The 19,239-nt window shown below is 43.0% G+C and overlaps 1 non-coding gene across 1 annotated transcript; it reads left to right on the top strand.

Moving 5' to 3' along the window:
• Window positions 1-17,435: 17,435 nt before the first annotated feature.
• Window positions 17,436-17,565, top strand: LOC116074136. The gene has a single exon (XR_004112100.1). It is a non-coding gene; the product is annotated as a small nucleolar RNA SNORA17 (small nucleolar RNA).
• The last annotated feature ends 1,674 nt before the right edge of the window (window positions 17,566-19,239 follow it).

The raw sequence follows: 19,239 nt of genomic DNA, 5'->3' as shown, positions 1-19,239 counted from the left end.
TGATTTTCATTTCTCCAATGAGCAAGGATGTTGTAAACAAGACTGCAATGTCCCCTTCCATCAAACGAAATCTGTGCTCAGGCACCAGATACTTTGCCTGAGACAGCTCCTGTCACCTGCTGCTCTCATGGGTAACCCCAGCATGTCACTCCTCCATAGATGCTCCCAGGCTTGCAGCTCTTTCTATAGCCAGGCCTTCCAACTGTGCCTTCCAAGAACCAGGGACAGCCCAGGCTAGCAACAAACATCTACCTATATGCATTTTTAAACTGATTATTTCTTTTTATCTTGTATGTATAGGTATGCTATGTGCATGTGTACCCATAGCCATGTTTGTATGTGTGAGTGCAGGCACACACATTCCATGTTGGGTACATGCCATGGTGCACATATGGATGTCAGAAAACCAACTCTGGATGTCTTCGCCTTCCACCTCATCTGAGACAGGTCTCTTACTTACTCTTCCATATGCCAGGTTAGCCTATGAGTGTTCACAGACTCTCCTGCCTCCACCTTTCGCCTCCCTGTGAGTGTGTGATCTGAGATCACAGATGTGCACCCAGCTTTACATGGGTTCTGGGGACTCAAATTCAGGTCTTTATACTTTCATAACAAGATCTTTAGCTGTTGAGTTATTTCCCCAGTCTGCATTTTTTTTTTTGAAAATGGCATTCACAGTTATTATTGTTCTGACTTTATTCATTGAAAAATTTTAAACTTGGCACAGAATTAAGTTGACTGTTATTTTTTATATGAATATTTTGAATATTACTTGTACACATTCTTTTTCAGTCTTACAAACATTGGACTATAGATAGCTATTAGTATTGAATAAGTTATGCTTCTAAATTATATTTTTACTGATTGTAACAAAGACCTTTTTATTGTAGAAGAGCGGGTCTGAGACAGACCTCAAAGCCATGCTACTTTCACACTAGAAAATGAAGCCTTCTGGATACTTCCTCCCTTTTCTAGCTGTGTGCAGTTTGAACTAAGATGAGGATTCCTGAACCCTGAGTGGCTAAGAAACAGTTCTGTAGGTTTGTTCGTTTGTTGTTTGTTTGTTTGGAAGTCAAATAGAAACTTTACCAAGAAGTGTGATGCATGGGACTTTAAGTCATGGACTGCTTGTGAATCTGAGGTCTGTGTTGGCCGTCTGCATGACCTCAAGTATATAAGTTTAAGCTCTCTGTATCTCCAAGTCTTTTGTTTGATTCATAGTATCTGTAGTTAAGGTAACCAGGAAAGAAAATTAGGATCAATAACACATGGAGTTGCTTAGTGAACAGCAGAGAACCAATATGTTTCAAATACAAATCCATACAATCCATGTTCAGAGAGAAAATTTCCAAATTTAAGAAAGCAACCGGTCAAACTTAGAGTAGAAAGCACATGAGCAAAAGCTTTGAGAGCTGTTGGAAGGAAATCTAATAAGGTTTGGTGAACACACTCATATGTGGTGCACACTCATTCTGCAGGCAAATGTTTTCATTTGAGTGTTCACAGAATAGTCAGGGAGCAGCACCTGATAAACAGGGGAAGAAGATGCCTGAGTATACAGATGAATGAGTGAGCTCACAGTGCATCCCCAGGATGCTCCCACACCATTAGCCGCTTTACTTTGATTTCTTACTTGTGCCTTTATCTTCTTTCCAAGCAGATTCAAAGCCATGTCATTATTGAGATTTTTTTCTTCTATTTTGGAAATTTTGCAGTATTTTGAATTTTGCACTGTGAAAAGCTTTGTATTTTAATTTTATCAAATGCTGATATACTTTGGAAACCCCGTGAATAAACACAGTTCCCAAACTCAACTGGATGCTCTTGCAGAATTAGAGGAAAACACAGAAAGTGATATTAAAAGTACTGAGAACTAAGTCCTTGTGCTGATCCAACGTTAGAACTCCCTATGGAAGGAAAGAGGAAGAGAAGAATGGGACAAGGAGGAGGATGAAGGGAAATATTACTTTGTCTCTATCTCCCTAGGAAATTGAGTGAGCTAGTTTCCTACTTCCTTCTCTTTGCTTATTGAACTGTCGAAACATTTTATAGAAATATGAACCACATTAATCCAAGATGAGAGCTTCCAAAATGGCATAATAGTTTTTAGAGTTGATTTACGATTCAAAATCATCATTCCACAAATACAAACTCTCCATCTTCACCTATCACCACAGACATTAAAATCCCACAGGTAAGACAGTGGATAAGAGAGAAAGAGAGGTAAGGTCTATGCTAGGAGCATTGTGAAGAATAATTAAACCAAGCAAAGGTGACCCAGGCAGTGAACAATGGCTAGAGGGGTCAGTGATGCTCTTGTTCCTGGTCCATTCACTTCCTCCAGTCCACAGCCCAGCAAGGTCTAGGCTATTCAAGAAGTACCTACTTCTTTGCCTTTTAGCTCTGATTACAGTGTCTAAATAGGAAATACTTGGGCATATTATTTCTTCACACAGGAGGAATGTGCACTCAGCCTGTGACACTACCTGAATTTTAGACTAAGAGTTGATCTCATGTAAAGATCTCAAACAGGAAGCAGCAGAGGTAAAAGATTCCTCTGGAAAAAAAAAAAAAAGGACTGGGGGATGAAAAATAATACAGCCACCAAAGCTAAAAATAAACGGTTGAGTATCTGATCTTAGGAAACGTAACATGTTTTCCTAGAGAACAGAAACCTAAGACAGCAAAGGGAATTCTTCTCCTCTCCATCCACTTTCATCCCACAGATCTGAGGGGACCAAAGGAAAGTGTCCAGGCACCCTGGGGCAGTAAAATAACCTTGGTCTTCTCATGAAACACATTAGTGTGGCGAGGGAACAGAGGCCCTTTGAGCAGCCCTAAGAGCTGCATAAGCTGCATTTCCCCATGAACCCAAAGCTTTGTTTATTTGCAAAAAGTTGTGCTACTAAGACATGGGGGTCTTGGCGGCCCAGCTGACATATTCCAAACTGGACACTTAACACTTCAGAGGCTCTCAACTACATGTTTGTTCAAGAACCCAGGAACCATTGCTTACTAGTGGTTTCTTCAGGCATGTTGGGAAATATGGGGGTGTGCTGGGAGGAAGTGGGGGTATGTTGGGGGAAACAGGAGTGTGCTGGGAAAATGGGGATGTGCTGGGGAATATGGTGGTGAACTAGGTAATGTGTGGGTATTCTGGGGAAAATGGGGTTGTGCTGGGGGATATAGGGGTGCTAGGTAATATGGGGATGTGCTGGAATATGATTGTGTGCTGGGGAAAATGATGGTGTGTTGGGGATATGGGTATGTTGAAGGATATGGGGGTGCTCTAGGGGATACAGGGTTGTGCTGGGGGATACGGGGGTATATTGGGGGATATGGATGTGTGTTGGGAATATGGGTGTGTGCTAGGGGAAACAAAAGAATGTTGGGGGTATGGGGTGTGTTTGGGGATAGGGGTGTGTACTGGGGAAATGGGGGCATGCTGGATGAAACGGGGGTTGCTGAAGGATATGAGGGTGTGTTGGGAGGATATGGTTGTGTGCTCAGGGAAAATGAGAGTGTACTGGGAGATGTAGGGTGTGCTAGGTAATATGGGGGTGTGCTGAGGGATATGGGGGTGTGTTGGGGGAAATGAGGGTTGTTGGTTCTTCTTTGGGGGAAGATAGACTCAAGACAAAATGCCTTCAGCACCACACTATGTCACAGAATCTCAAGTGGTCTGCACCAGCCCTCATTTCATCTCCCCTCAAACAGATGGAAGCAGTATAAGAGAAGAATACTTGAAAACGAGTTGAGTGCCTCATTTATATAGCCAAAAATACTCAGGTTAGCTCTTTTTATCCTTTGAGAGGTATGTGTGGGTTCAGGTATGTGGAAGGAGGGACGTTACATATGTGCTTTTTGGTGTGCACATGTACAAGGTCAGGTGCTTTTCCTTGATCACACTCCATCTTCACTTTTTGAGACAGGATCTCTTACTGAACTGATCCATCCAAGGAGCTTCAGGCATCCACTTGGCTCTGCTTCCCTCCCACTAGCAGCAGGTTATGGGCATGTGATACTGTGCCCTCATTTCCCCATGAGTGTTGGGACTTGAATACAAATCCACATACTCCTATTGAAAACACTTTACTGACTGAGCCATATCTCTGCCATACTTAATTTTTAAGAAATCACAATTGTATGAGAGGAAGGAGAAGACCTAGATAAGGAGGTTCTTCAGCCCTTAAAAATCATGGGAGGAAGGATCTATATGTATACATGGGGCATGGTTATCCCACATAGTCACCGTTCTCAAGCTAAATATTACATCAAGCCTTTCAGATGCAGAGTGTATGGACTACTTAACTCCAAAACAGATTTAATGCATATAAAATCATTGGTGATATTTCACTTAAACTCTGACCTCTTGTTTGAGGATTGTGCTATATCCATCCTGTTTTGTCATTGATGGTGTCCAAATGGAAGATTTCACACATATTTTGCTAATGAAGTTGTGCTTGCTAAGAAGGCTGAACTGACAGATCACAGAGCAGGCTTCCTGCATTCCCTGCTCAACACATTCAAGAAGACACCAGGCTGACAGCCTGTTCCAAGAGGTCACTGGAGGTGGGGACACAAGGACTAGCTGAAGCATGGTCCCAAGTAAACTGCTTATTTATTGTCAAATCCAACTTAAGTTGCTATTGTATGCTCTATTATAGTATAGTACTATTACTATAGTATGGTCATCCTACTGATGGTATGCCAATGCAATGGCTTCCCCAACCCTAACACATGGCAGCTTCTCTTTTATGCTCAGTGCCATGTTACAAGATAGGCCATGGGAGTCCATGCCATGTAACCTGCGTTTTCTACCACTCTCATGATTTTATACATTTCACCCTGCATCCGACTTACAGAACAACCTTAATTTTGAAAACCCATTTACCTTTCCCTTCCCTGTGCTGCTGATGACCTCAGTTTCCCTTCAGATTCTCCGCCCTGCCTGACTCCTGATCACCCGCAGAGCCTACAGCACATTCTTCAGCGGCACTAACCACCACACTATCCTTCTTGGATCTAGAATCTCTACTGTCCAGACTTGGCTTTATTTCTTAGTGGGCATTTTGGGTGAACTCCCGAGCTCCATCTACATCATATATTTACATTTACATTTTACATTCTTTAGATGCTAATTTCTAAACAGAATCCTTTCAAGTATCAAGGCTGGGACTGAGAAACAGTCTACTATGAGATTCTCCAAGACCCTTAGGAAGAAAGGTCATTTTAAACAAAAGCCAGCATTCTATGGTGATTCTACCTCTAGGTCAGTGATCCCCTTAAGAAGTGGAGTGGTTTCTGTGGAGCCTCTAAAGTCATAGAGAAGCAAGGTTCCTGGGATCTCATCTTCCACTGGGAGTGGCTAGGCAATCAGAGATCTGGCTGCCCACATACTTCTGGGAAGTTTCCCCCAGGCAGGGCTGCACTGGATGTAACCATCCCCAAACTTCAGCTTGGGTGCAAGAGTAGCTAGCTTTAGGGACACAAACAAGCAAAGCTAGTCCAGTGGCTTTTTCACCATGCCAATGGAGTATCCTAGATTCTAGTCAGTGGCTAGAGTTCACCAGAGTACTGCTCTGAGGTACAACCAAGAGTACAGCCCTCACTGGGGTCATTTATACATAATCATTAAGTGGCCATTTAAACATTGGTTGAAAATCTACCCATGCTAGGCATTACACCACACTCTGAAAATAAGAGGCAGACCATAGGGAACCGAGCTAGGAGCAAGAGAAGAGGAGAAGGAACTTAAAAGCATACAAGAAAGGAAGTAGGGAGAAGCACAGACCCATCCCAGATCCCCTCTATAACTATTCCTTCTAATAAAACACAACAAGGCCGACTAGATGGGGCACTGGTAATTCATCTTCCTATTAGCATTGCTAAGCCTCTGGACCAGTCTCTGTGTGACTACCTTGTAAGCAATGAGGTATGAATGCAGGGAGTGCACTGTTGGGTGGGTTTCTGTACACTTGCTCCAAGGTAAATGGGTTTCCCTATCCAAAAGTGAGGAGAGGGCCATGCTGGGAACTTTAAATTTAGGACATGATACCCAAATAAGTGAGGATAGAGGCCTGCTTTGGAAAGTAATTTACTCTTGGGTTCTCAGGTACTAGAGACTGAGGAAGCCAAGAAAGTGACAATTGAACCTCAAGCAATGGCAAAATTGACAAAGCAGATGTTCAAAAGATATTAGTGTGAGGGAGGGCACTATAGCAGCTATCCCATTGGAATCCCATAGGAAGCCAGTTTAGCAAATTGACCCTCTCATCTTCTTGGTCCAACATCCTTACTTTGCCCTATCCCTGAACTTCTGTTATGGTCTTTGTCCAATCCTAACTTCAGCCTCCCACACTGAAAATTTCACCTTAATTATGTCTTCAAAATGTCTACAAAATGCCTACTATTGGCCTGGTAAGATGCTGTAGAAAGTTAGGATGTACTTTGACATGGTAAGAAGGGAGTTCAAAGAGTGACAGTCTAGCAATCTAGGGAACCCTTCCTCAACAGTTATTTAGATGATAAATGGGCAGGAGATAACTGGACAGTCTCTTGTTGGCTAGGGGCCAAGCATTGATGTGACAGCATCAGCTTTCTCAAGACAGGTTTTTAAGAACAGGAATGTTGGAGATTTTAGTTCTGAATATGGATGTCCAAACTTCTGACATTATGGTACAACACAGTCATCTATAAATGCATTGGGAAGAACTTATATCCATCCTGTGACAGATGTGGTCCATGAACCATAGGCTGAACACACCTAGTAGAAGTTCCTAATTAAGTATATGCACTCTACATATGAGAAAAATGGGTTCAACCAATATAGAAGATTATATTACAAATAAATGAGTGGATAAGATAGAGCCACTATGCTTCTCCTATTGGAGTTTGTGTGATCTGTGGGCCCTGCCTCTCCCCTAGTAGTGAACCCCTCCTCTGGAGGGGAGGCTAAAGAAGAGAAAGTCCTTTACCCACTGGTGTGATGCTTAGGGCTGTGAACTATGAAATATGACAGAGACGTCAGAGACCCTTCTAAACCTAAACCAGAGAAGCCTATTCAAGCAAGAGTCCATCAGTAGCTGAGCACCACCGTCCTTCTCCTCTGCCCCTCCTCCTTCTCTTCCTCCTCCTCTTCCTCTTCTACATTTCTCTATTGTTTCTTCTCCTTCACACTTTGCTTTCACTCACTGCAGTCCAGTGACAGGCTGCTCTTTTCCACATCACTACCCCAGCATCTTTGTGGCAGCATCTTTATGTGATTTTGATTCCTGAGAATAACAATTCATTTTTTAATTTCATCTTTTCTATTTTCCTGCCATCTTTCTTTGTTTCTACTCTCCCTTTCCTTCCCCTTTCCCTTCCTCTTTTTTTTGCCTTCTTTCTTCCTCTCTTCTTTTTCATTTCCTCCCTCCCTTCCCTTTCTCTCTATTTCTTCCCCCTCCCTCAGGACATTTTTGTTCAATTATCAAGACTCTTGGTCTATTTCTTGGTTTTCTTACTTCCTGGCTATTGTCCTGTGTCTCTCTGCCTCACAGTGCTAAACACACAGCTGGTGTTCAACAAATACTCTCGAATCAGAACAGGACTTGTGCTTGTCTTGGTCAACACATGTGCCCACTGCCCATGACCCATGTGACCCTCTGACCTACATAGACAGATACTGTAACTACAGCTAATAACTAATGAAAATTAAGGTACCGCATATGGTTCTAAGAGCCAAGCCTGAGATAATGACCTCATTCTGAAAAACAATTCTCCATAGTAGGAGCGGTTATCAGTCTCATTTTCAGGAAAATTACACAAGCCCAAAAAGGTAAACTAATTTATCCAAAAATCAACTAAGAGGTAGTGCCAGGATTGAACCTAGGACATTTGTCATTAGTCTCAACCCCCTGCACTACAATAAAGCATTATTATAATTATATGTAATCTATACAATTAAAAAAATCACACAAAATACATGATTAAATTAAGTGTTTTTAATTGTGTACTAAAAGTAGTCACTAGAAGAAGTCTTTGCAAATAAGTGACTGTTTTCTATGAAACCCACCACTACCACCAGGGGAACTTAGCCTTTTGTTTCTCAGCTTCCTTTGTAACAAAGAATGAAGCTACCACATCTAGCTCTAATCAACTTTAAAAAAAAACCACCGATTCTGGAAAACTATAAATGAACAAATATTTTATATGTCTATGAAATATTTTTTGCATGCCTCTTAGTTGAACAGATGAATTTCAACTTTTTTCTTCACCTACAATTAAAGTTGACTTTAAGGGCAGTATACAAAGAGAGAATTTGATTTATTCTCCTAGTTGGGCAAACTTGAAACAAAAAAGAATCACAAATATTATCAATAGTGGCAGAAACTACTGTAGAGTATTGATGTTTCTGCATCAATCCAGAGTACCCTGGGCTCCTTTATTCCTCAGTATGAAGGATGTTCCCTCCACCCTATTCTTCCTCCACTTGAGAAGGCAGAGAAATCTTGGCAAGTGACTGCAAAATCCCATTTTATTCTTCTTGAAGTCAGATGTGTCCTCTTTGTTCTTGAAGGCTCTGCTCCGTGCCTGCAATTCTTAACAACCCTTCCTTCCAGGATGCTTCATGGCATGCAAAGAGGCTGCCAAGAATTCAAAACCATCAGCAGGTCGTAATGGATGATAGCTGAGTGAGAAGCTGCTAAAACTGCACCAAACAGCCCAATTTCACATAGTTGAAATGGGAACAAGGGAACGGAGGTGAAATGTAAGCTTTGAAAGGAATGTTAATGTTAACTGCTATCATCAAGCAAAGTTAAAAAAAAAAAAGAATCTACTGTCAGTAAAACTATGGATACAGGGTAAAAAGCCAGATGGAGAAACAGTGGGACAGAAAACCAAAGGGCAGATAACCTGACATCTCTGTTTAATAAACACAGCTGGGACGCAGCTGACAGTGAGGAGCTGGGATGGCTACCTTTGTAAACTCACGAAGAAAATCTGCTAACGGTAAACGTGAAACTGAATACTCAATGAATGGACCTTCTCGAGCCAAGAAGTAGGTGTGGCTGTTTACTCCCAACAACTTTCAGAGTCTAGCATTCAAGAGAAATTGAGAAAGTCGACAGCTGCCTAGGGAAGAGATACACTGATGTTCAAGAAGAAAGGTGCAAACTACAGCCAGAATGCCCTGGAAAGGACAGTCATCAGAAATGTTGGTGTTTGTCGCCTTCTCATGCACAAATGATGTTCTTTACCAGGAAAGGCCTGTGGTCCTATGTCAATGGCCATATATCTTTTACTTATTATTTTATGTCTAGACGCGTTCTTGAGACAAGTCGACCAGCCAAAGCCATTCTTTGCTGAAATGTAGCTACTACTATATCATCACAGAGATAGAAAGACAGCAATGTGAGTAGGTTTTCAGGTCTTTATGCAGGCCAATTTAGCTATTAAAATGTTAAGTGAAATGCATAATATAAGGACTTCCTCTAGAGACTGGAGAGAGAGTTCAGCTAGTAGAGTGGCTGCCTTGTGAGCATGAGGACCTGAGTTTGATCTCCAGGACCCATAAAACAGAAGGAAAGTGTGGTGAACACTGGTAACCCCAGAGCCAGGAAGCAGAGACAGCTGAATATCTACTGCCCCCAAATGAGCCCACTTAGATCACACAATGAGTTCCAGGCTAAGGAGAGACCCTGTCTCAAAATTTAAAAGGTGGGTGTCCCCCGAGGAACAGCACCCAAGGTTGTTTTCTGACTTCTACATGGGCACCAGGCTTCAAACCATTCAAGTGTTCTGTCATAGTGATAACCACTGGATTTTTCACTAGACTCAATACTGGAGACTTAACTAAAGAGGTCAGGTTATCTAAAGGTGCCTATATTCTTTAAAAAATAATCTCACATTCAATTCCATACAGTAACTTTACACAATAACTTTATGAGCTCAATAACTCTTTCCTTACAAACCAAGATCAAGAAACAGCAGACTGATGCGTGCCTTCTTAGGTGGCAAACCTCTTTTATTTTTATATAGCAAACATTTATGGAGCATCTACTAGCTACCAAATCCTATTATAAGCCCCAGACTGGAATTTAGAGAGGAACAGAGCACAATCTTCCTCACAGATTGAGAACTAGCAAGAATTAAAAACACTTGGGGTTTTGAACAGGTCTTCATGGAGGAGGTGAGGAAATGTCTGGGGCTAGAAGAGCTCATTTAATCAGTGCCATTTTGCTGAGTTTAAATGGCCTAAAATGTTCTCCATGCCTCATGTTGTACTGCTAGAATCTCCTGAAACCGTGCATGCCACCTAACTGACAGAAATGCCTTCCCTGAGATGCTAAGCTGGAAGCTGGACCCAGCAATATGACCCATGGCCTTAACCACTAAGCAGCACAGCCTCTAATGGGATGAGGAAATTATTCAAATAGAAATGCTGAATATGTTAAAGGCATTGACGGTGTTCATATTTTAGTTAACATTTCAGCTCATGCTTCCCTGGGTTCAGTTGCAATGAAAGCTCATTTCTTTCATAAACATTTCTTCCAAATACTAATTGTTTTACGAAGTTGACTCTCCTCAATCTCGAAAGTGCCTGCAGAAATCTCCCTTATACTGAAAGCACGGGAAGTCTCAATTGAATGACTTAACATCGGGCCCACAATGCAGGAATATCATGTCCCCTGCTCTCGGGACAGTGAAAGGATGCTACCCCCGTGGTCACTGACTGTGTTGTAAATACACCAGATTTTTTAGCATGTCCCTTTGTTCTTTAATGTGACATACTAAGTATGTAAAGTTATAGCTACTCTTTTTTAGTTTTAGTAGTCTCAAAGTTCATGGAGAATTTAGAAAAAACAATGACCATTCATCCAGCTACCTACCTGCCAATCACTCAAGAACAAACAAAAAAAGTTACATTTTAGTATATGCTAGGCTTGTTGCAACTCGTGGAGGGAGACAAAACTGAGAAATGTCTTGGTCCTCAAGTAGCCACAATGAAGGGTTGATCTCAGAGACAAATTAAAAGACAGTTAACACTGGGTCAGATCCAAAATGAAAGAAGCAATCACAGTGAGCCCAGTGACTTGATAGGAACAGTGGCCTCTGATTTGGGTCTGAAGGGGTATGTGCCATCTGGTCACATGGTGTGTGTGATCTGGTCACATGTGCCAGGTCACAGGTCATCTGGTCACATGGTGTGTGTGATCTGGTCACATGTGCCAGTCTTCCTTGGGAAAGCACTCTCCTAACTCAACTTTGGCTGAAGCAAGATGGTCACACCTATGACTCTTTCCAAAAGATGAAGCCTAGCCACATGTAGTGGGCCACAACTGTAATGCAAGCACTGCAGGGCTGAGATGAAAGGATCTCTGTGAGACCAAAGCCAGCTTGGGATGAAAGAAAGAAGGTGAGAGGAAGAACACCAGGCACTGGGAGAACACCAATTTCTCTTGACCAAAGTCTAGAGCCTCAGAACATGACTAGAAAAAGAGCTTAGGAAGGCAAAGTCTACTTATTTTCTAAGAAGTTAAATGAATAGCTTAGTTTCTAATTAGTTAATAGCACTTTTAGATGAGTTGGGTAGACAGTGACTCTCAGAGATCCTGAAGACAGAGTAAATAGCCCAGCATCATGAGACCCCACTAAAAACCCAATTTTCACTAATGTGTAATATGATTGCAGGTGATACAATGAGAAAAGAAAACTTTAAAAGTTGCTACTTCAGGAGCTGAGGGGGTAGCTGTCAGTGAGGCGTCTGCTAGGCAACTGTGAGGACCCAAGTATAGATTTCTGGCATCCTAACAAAAAGCTTAGAAGAGAGAACTGATAATCCTAGTCTTCAGGGACTCAGAGACAGACAGATCCCTGAAGCTCAATCAGAAGCCAACATGGATGGACGAGTCAATGATTTTCAAGATCAAACGTCTCAAAAAAAAAATTAAAAGTAGAGAATGATGAAGGAAAGACACACAGTGTTGAACTCTGGCTTCTACATAGCCTCCAAATGCACAGGAATGCCTATGCATACACCCACACTAACAAGTGCATAACACACACACACACACACACACAAAGAAGAAGAAGAAGAAGAAGAAGAAGAAGAAGAAGAAGAAGAAGAAGAAGAAGAAGAAGAAGAAGAAGAAGGAGAAGAAGAAGAAGAAGAAGAAGAAGAAGAAGAAGAAGAAGAAGAAGAAGAAGAAGAAGAAGAAGAAGAAGAAGAAGAAGAAGAAGAGAGGAGGAGGGTCAGGGAGAAAGGAAGAGAAAGAAGAGAAGGAAGAAAGTAAAGGGAAAATGTAATGTTTGAATTGGAGACATAGACTCTATTTAAAAATGGACCTTACTTTTAAACAGAAGAAAGAGTAGAAGAAGGGAAGGGTGGAAAGAGGGAGAAAAAGAGGGCGAAAAATGGATTTTGTTTGTGTGTGTTTTGTCTTCCATGCTTGACAGTGGCAGCTGGCTCCCAATACTCAATGTTAAAAGGTGATAGGATCTAGGAGCTGTGAGACCCAGATGACCTGGTTCTTAGATCATTATGGGACTTTTAGAAGTGACTGAGGTTGTCCCTGAAGAATCTCAACTAGTTATCATGAGAAAGTTGTTACAAAAGGAACAAGCCTGGCTGATCCCTGGTCTCCTTGGATGTTTCCATCTTACAATGCTCATGTCTCTGTGATACAGTCTGCTATGCTCATCAGCAGAACTGATACATTATTTTCTTTAACATCCAGAACTGTATGCTAAACTAACTCCTTTTCATCCTAAAGATAACCAACCTCAAGTATTTCGTTGTAACAAGAAATGGAGCAACATAGAAACCATGGGCATACATACATCTTGTTTATGCTCTTATCATTAAAAATATCTTTGAAAGTCATTCCTGGAGATTGTGAGTTCAGAGTCCTGGTGATTTGGCAGAGAACTTGCGATAGAAGCACTGCCTGTGGAGGAGGATTCTTGGGGGCAGAGACACTGAAGGCCAAGGTAAGATAACAAGAGAACTGTCTTCAACTTTCTTTTCCCTGTTGTTCTCTTGGCTGGGTTCTGCTGTCACAATCTGGGGAAATGGAGAGAGATGTGTTGAGTGTGAGTGAAGGCTGTCAACCCTTGAGATCAAGAGCCAGGTCTACTGTGAGTGCCACCTCCCACTTCCCAGTGCCTTGAGATCAGAGCCAGGTCTACTGTGAGTGCCACCTCCCCTATCCCAATGCCTTGAGATGAAGAGCCAGGTCTACTGTGAGTGCCACCTCCCATATCCCAGTGTCTGAGACCAAGAGCCAGGTCTACTGTGAGTACCACCTCCCCCATCCCAGTTCCCTGAGAGCAAGAGCCTGATCCTATTGTGAGTACCACCTTCCACATCCCAGTGCCTAGAACATTGCTGGGAACAGGTAGCATTTCCCTAAAGAATACAGAAGAGAGGCTTATGGATGATCATTACCTGTGGGGTTTTCCTTAATCCACGCAGTGTGAAAAGTAATCTGGGAGTGATACATGAAAGTCACTCATGCACCTGCATCCAGCAGCATCATGTCTAAGAGTAAGAACATAAGTTACAAGCATGAGACAATTTACGTACAGGAATTCTAGCTGAAGCATTGTTGTGTATTGACCCCCAAATCAGAATCTGTCTGTCAAACACAGAATGATTAAATTAGGTGACACCATAGCGCAAGACATAAGCTGTCTGCATTAACATAGAAAATATGGGATGCACTTTAAGTGTTGGGAGGCAGGTTTCAGAGAAATATGCGAAGTGTAAGACTCTGTTTTTTAGTAGTGGGAAGGGGAAAGACGGGGAGGAAGCATAGAAGAAGGAGAAAGCCAAAGAATAAGACATAAGAGCCCTAGAGCTTAAGGTCTTCATAAATTTGAGTCTAGGCTAGGCCACTTACTGTGTGACTTGAGGAAATCAACTTTTTAACTATCATTGACTTAATTTACTAATCGGTGTGCTGTTCATAATGACTTCTACCTTGTTTGTTATTAAAAAGCAATGTCATTCAAGAGCCTGAAGATGGTTCAGTGGTTAAAAGCACCTGCTACTCTTACAGAGGACCTGAATTCAGTCTGCAATACACGTAGAGGGAGGTGCTGAGTCCCTAATTGGTTCTTGATTGTGTCAATGAAGAAAGGAGAAGCCAATTGTTGGGGAAAGGAAAAAAGTGGGACTTCTGGGTCCCAGGAGAAAGAGGAAGAGCAGATTCAGGGAGAGAGGAGGTCTTCTTAGGACCAGGTATTGGAATGAGAAGGATGCAACAGTCATGTGAGGTCTTAGGGCAACCAGAACCAGCAGCCCCCTGCCACCAGCGGATGGTTGGAATAGGCTAGCTAATAAGGTTAGGCCAGGAAATTCTTTGCCCAGCATTTGTGTAATCTGGCTAGTTTTAAAATAATAAAGTGGTCTAGTGTTATTCTTCCACAGAGCTAAGGTGTGCAAGAGGAGAAAAAGAGAAGATGGGGGCAGTTGATGGCAGCTTGGCAAAGCTAGCTGAGAGGAAGAGATAGGCGGTGAAGTGCTGGCTGGAGCGTGATCTTGAAGCTAAGCCAGGAGCACGGCTGTGGGCAAAGAAGGAAGCATGCTATTTAAAATTACATGCAACAAATACCAACTTGGTAGTTCATAGCAACCTGTAACTCCAGTATCTTGGAATCCAGGGGCCACTTCTGGCCTCCTTTGGCACCAAAAATGACCATACACACATGTGTGTGCATGTGGGTGATGCAAGAGGGTGTCCAGTCCCTTGGAGCTCATATTACAAGAGGTTGTGAGCAGCCTAACACAGGTACTAGAAACCAAACTCTGGTCCTCTGAAAGGGACATCAGTGCTCATAACTGTTGAGCCATCTCTCGGTCTTTATAGACATTTCTTTACAAAAAGATTTATTGTTACTATTTGGTTAGAACACAGACAAAAGTGTAAAGGTCTCTTCATCATATAATAAGCTTTGTATTTTCACAGGACTATAATGTACAGAGGAAGTGTCTTAATGAGGATTTCTATTGCTATGATAAAACTCCACCACCAAAAGCAACTTGAGGGTGGAGGAAGATTATTTCAGCTTATAGTTCCACATCACAGTCCATTACTGAGAGAAGACAGGGCAGGAACCTGGAGGCAGAAACTGATTCAGAGGCCATGGCAGAGTACTGCTTACTGGCTTGCTTCCCATGGCTTGCTCAGACTGCTTTCTTCTTTTCCTCTTTTCTTTTTGTTCTTTCTTTCTCCTTTCTTTATCTAATTTTTCTGTTTTGCTTCTTTGTTTTCTTTGGTTTTGTTTTTTGCTTTGTTTTTGGGTTTTTTTGTTGTTGTTGTTGTTTGTTTTATGTTTTGATTTTTTGAGAGTTTCTCTGTTGTAGGCCTAGCTATCCTGGAGCTTGATCTGTAGACCAAGATGGCCTCAAATGCTGATATCAGTTGGCTTTGGTCTCCAGAGTGTTAGGATTAAAGGTGTGCCCCACCATGTTGGACATCCTGTTTTCTTATAAACCTCACTGCTATATGCCCAGGAACATCACCACCCACAATGGGCTGGTCTCAGTCATAGCAATCAGTATTCCAGAAAATGCTAAAACAAATTGTCTACAGGCTAATGTTGTGGGAGCATTTTCTTAATTGAAAATTCTCCACAAATGACTCTAGCTGACATAAAATTAGACAGCACAGGAAATAAGTATATGTTCACCATGCTTTGCTTAACACTTACAAGTGCATGCTAATATAGCATTTTAAAAATCAAATTCAAGGGCTATGCAAATGCCTCAGTGATGGAGATCCTGTGTTAATCTTGCAGAAAATATGTATTCGGTTCCTAGCACCAACACAGCAACTCCAGTTCCATGGGGTCTGGCCCTTTCTTGCCTCCATGGGCACTAGGCACACATGTGGTACACAAAGATGCATTCAGGCAAAATAACTGATAGGACAAAACAGCAGCCTATGGACTGGTAAAAGATCTTATCAAACTCTACATCAGGCAGAGAGCTAATATCCAAACTTTGTGAAGAACTCAAGATGTTAAACACTGACAAATCAAATAATCTAATTTAAAAGGGGTACAGAGCTAAACAGAGAATTCTCAACAAAGGATTCTCTAATGGCAGAGAAACACCGAGAAGTGGTCAATGTCCCTAGTCATTATGAAAATGCAAATCAAAACAACTGTGAGATTCTACACTACACCCATCAGAATGGCTAAGATCAAAAACTCAATTGACAGCACATGCCGACGAGGATGTGGAGCAAGGGGAACACTCCTCTACCGCTGGTGGGAGTGCAAACTTAAACAATCACTGTAGAAGTCAATATGGTGGTTTCTCAGAAAATTGGGCATAGTTCTACCTCAAGACACAGCTATACCACTCCTGGGCATATATCTAAAAGATACTCCACAATACCTGTAAACTAACACATAAATCTTGGTTTAAACATCAATTCTAATAAAATATTTTAAGAGTAGAATCTAGAATCAGAACATCATTGCAATGGAGAAGCACAGGAGATGCTGAGGTGCTCTAAACAGGGTACCTCGCAGAGAGAAGGAAAAGGAGTAGAAAATCAGCCACTAAGCACAGGGCTAGATTGGTATCCTCATCATTACAGATGAGTGACATTATTCTAAAAAATAACACAATACAGCTGGTCAGCTAATTAGAAAAAAGTGCTAAATTCTCCTACAATACCTTATCATAAAATAAACTTCAAATGAATCAGAAAGTTAAAACTGGATGTGTTGGATCACACTTTTAATCCCAGCACTTGGGCAGTTGAGACAAGAGGATTTGAGTCCAGCATGAGCTGTGGAATGAGTTCAGACTAATTTGTGTTACTGAGTGAGACCCAGTCTAAAAAATGTATAGTTGTAGCCCACGCAGTCGTCTCCCCAGGAAGAAGACATGCAAACACTAGGATCCTTCTGCAGCAAGCATTTATTGCATCATGAAGAGGAAGACCCCGAGCCAATAATCGGCACTGCTTATATACACCACAGCACGGTGTGTCCGCCCATGATTGGCTGTTTGCTCATCACCCCATGTGACGCCCCAGGATGGGCCGTGACTTGACGCCTTTTCACTCTACGCACATGCGCAAACAGTTGTTTACCAGGAGTCGACAGCAGATGTAGGCGCCATCTTGTCTAGGCGAATGCCTCTCCCGCTCTACCGCTCTCCACATATAGTAATAATAATTAGTAAAAATTAAGTATGAAAATAGATGAAATGTTTTTATATTCATCTTAATATAGGGCTTTTAAAATGTACTACTTAGCATAAAGATATACACATCATAAGGAATAAAACAGGAAGAGTCCCAGAAGTATTGAAAATTTCTTTACATCTCTTTTTATTCAAATGTGCAATCCCTTTTAATTAACAGACAAATGAAGTGTCTGGATTAAATTCATCTTAATGTGGGAATTGATATCTTTATATGAAGATGCAATTTGCCTGAGAGGCATTACAGGTGTGGCTGCTCTGTCACGTGCATCAGTAGGGTGGCAGAGGCAGAAGAGGCCATGTCTACTCTCAGTGTTCTGATCTTTGAGCATCTGAATGGTTAGTAACTTAACACTCCCTGTAAAAATGAGCCTGACAGAGACTAGAAGGACCCACCTGGACTTACCACTGGGGCCCCAGGCAGGAGTGAGTCCAAGAACAGACGATCACCACATGGGACCATGAGGGTGGGCCTGGGAGAGGAGTGAGCCTGACCACGAGTTAGGTACCATGGGAACAAGACAGGGAGCTAGCCTGAGATACCACCAGTCTGGTGCCTCTAAGATTGGGGAAAGACCATGCCAGAAATGACCCCCTGCCTGATGCCATAATGCACAAGTGGGTCATAGCACTCCAGGGACTACTGCTGAGATGACGTCAGACACTTGGAGGACTTTGGGCACAATGAAGAGAGGCAGAACTGGAGACTCGAGGGTAGTGAGGAGCAGCCTGATGTGAGTAGCTGGTGATGCCACCTGGGAACACGGTGAGGTCCCGGCCTATGTTGACATGAAGAGAGCATAACTGGGTCTGTGGCCCTGCATCAGCAGGAGTCTCTTACCACCAAAGGCCAGGTGGACTTCCCTGGTCTTGGCTGCTACCCAGGGATATGCTGATGTCTGAGAACTGAACAGAACTACCCTCACCCCTTACCTCTGCATAGGGGAGAGCTGGCCTTGGGGGTTGTGAGAGCAGGTGAGCTGACCCTGCCCTTACCCGGCTGCAGTTCTCAGGAGAGCACCCCACACCTTACCCAGGAAGTACAGTAGTGCTGGCCCTAGTTACAAAAAGAGTTGTGGGTGAGCCAGCTGAAGAGTATGAGCATGGGAGAGCTGGCCCTACCACCTGTCTCCCATGCAGTTGCAGATATACTCCTTCCCCCTTGCCCTTTGCCACTTGAAGCAGGTGGGAGACCTGGCCCTGGAGTCATGAGAGCAGGAGAGTGAGCCCTTGCCTGGGCAGCACAGAAGAGCTGACCCTGGTGTTGGGGGGGATGGGTGAGCTGGCCCAGTGGACATGAGCATGGGAGATCTGGCCTTGCTTCTTGTCTGGTGTGCAGTGGCACAGAGAAGGGAGAGGTGCAGGGGCCGGTCCTGCAGATCCAAAGCTGCAGGATCTCCATGACACAGGTCAACAAGAGGATATCCAAGAGAAGTACCTTTGAGGTTTCGGTTTTGATAGTGTAGCAGAAACCAGAGGCCTTGTACCAGACCAGTGACTCATTGCAATAAACATTTGCAAGCATCCCTCCCCTTTCTGATGTCCTCACCACCTGAAGCTGCTGGTCCCACCAGGACATGAGAACAGGAGAGCTGTCCCTGCCCCTCACCTGCTGCAGCACTTGGGAGCGCAAGTCAATACTTGCAGAGTAGAGCTAGCCCTGGACATCGGGATTGTGGGTAAGCCTGCCCTAAGAGTGTGAGCATGTAAGCTGACTCTGATTCTTGTCTGCTATGCTGTGGCACAGAGGAGGGAGAGATGTCCTCCTCCTTTCCCTAGGCCCTCGCCATCTGTGGCAGGCAGCAGGCAGAAGAACTGGACCTGGGATCATAAAAGTGGAAGAACTGGCTGTATCCCTCACCAGCTGCATCACCTCGCACCTTGTCTGTACAGCAGGGTCCAGTTAATTCTGGTTGCAAGAGTTGCAGATGAGCTAGCCCTGAGGGCCCAGGGCCCAAGAGTTGGCTCTACCCCTTACTGGCAGCATCATTGGATGGCCCAGACAGGGCATGGAAGGAGAGCTGGCCTAG

This window comes from Mastomys coucha, unplaced genomic scaffold, assembly GCF_008632895.1.
Source record: "Mastomys coucha isolate ucsf_1 unplaced genomic scaffold, UCSF_Mcou_1 pScaffold23, whole genome shotgun sequence".
Classification (NCBI taxonomy): domain Eukaryota; kingdom Metazoa; phylum Chordata; class Mammalia; order Rodentia; family Muridae; genus Mastomys; species Mastomys coucha.
Note: the sequence above shows the minus strand (reverse complement) of the source record. Positions and strands in the feature narration are given on the sequence as shown.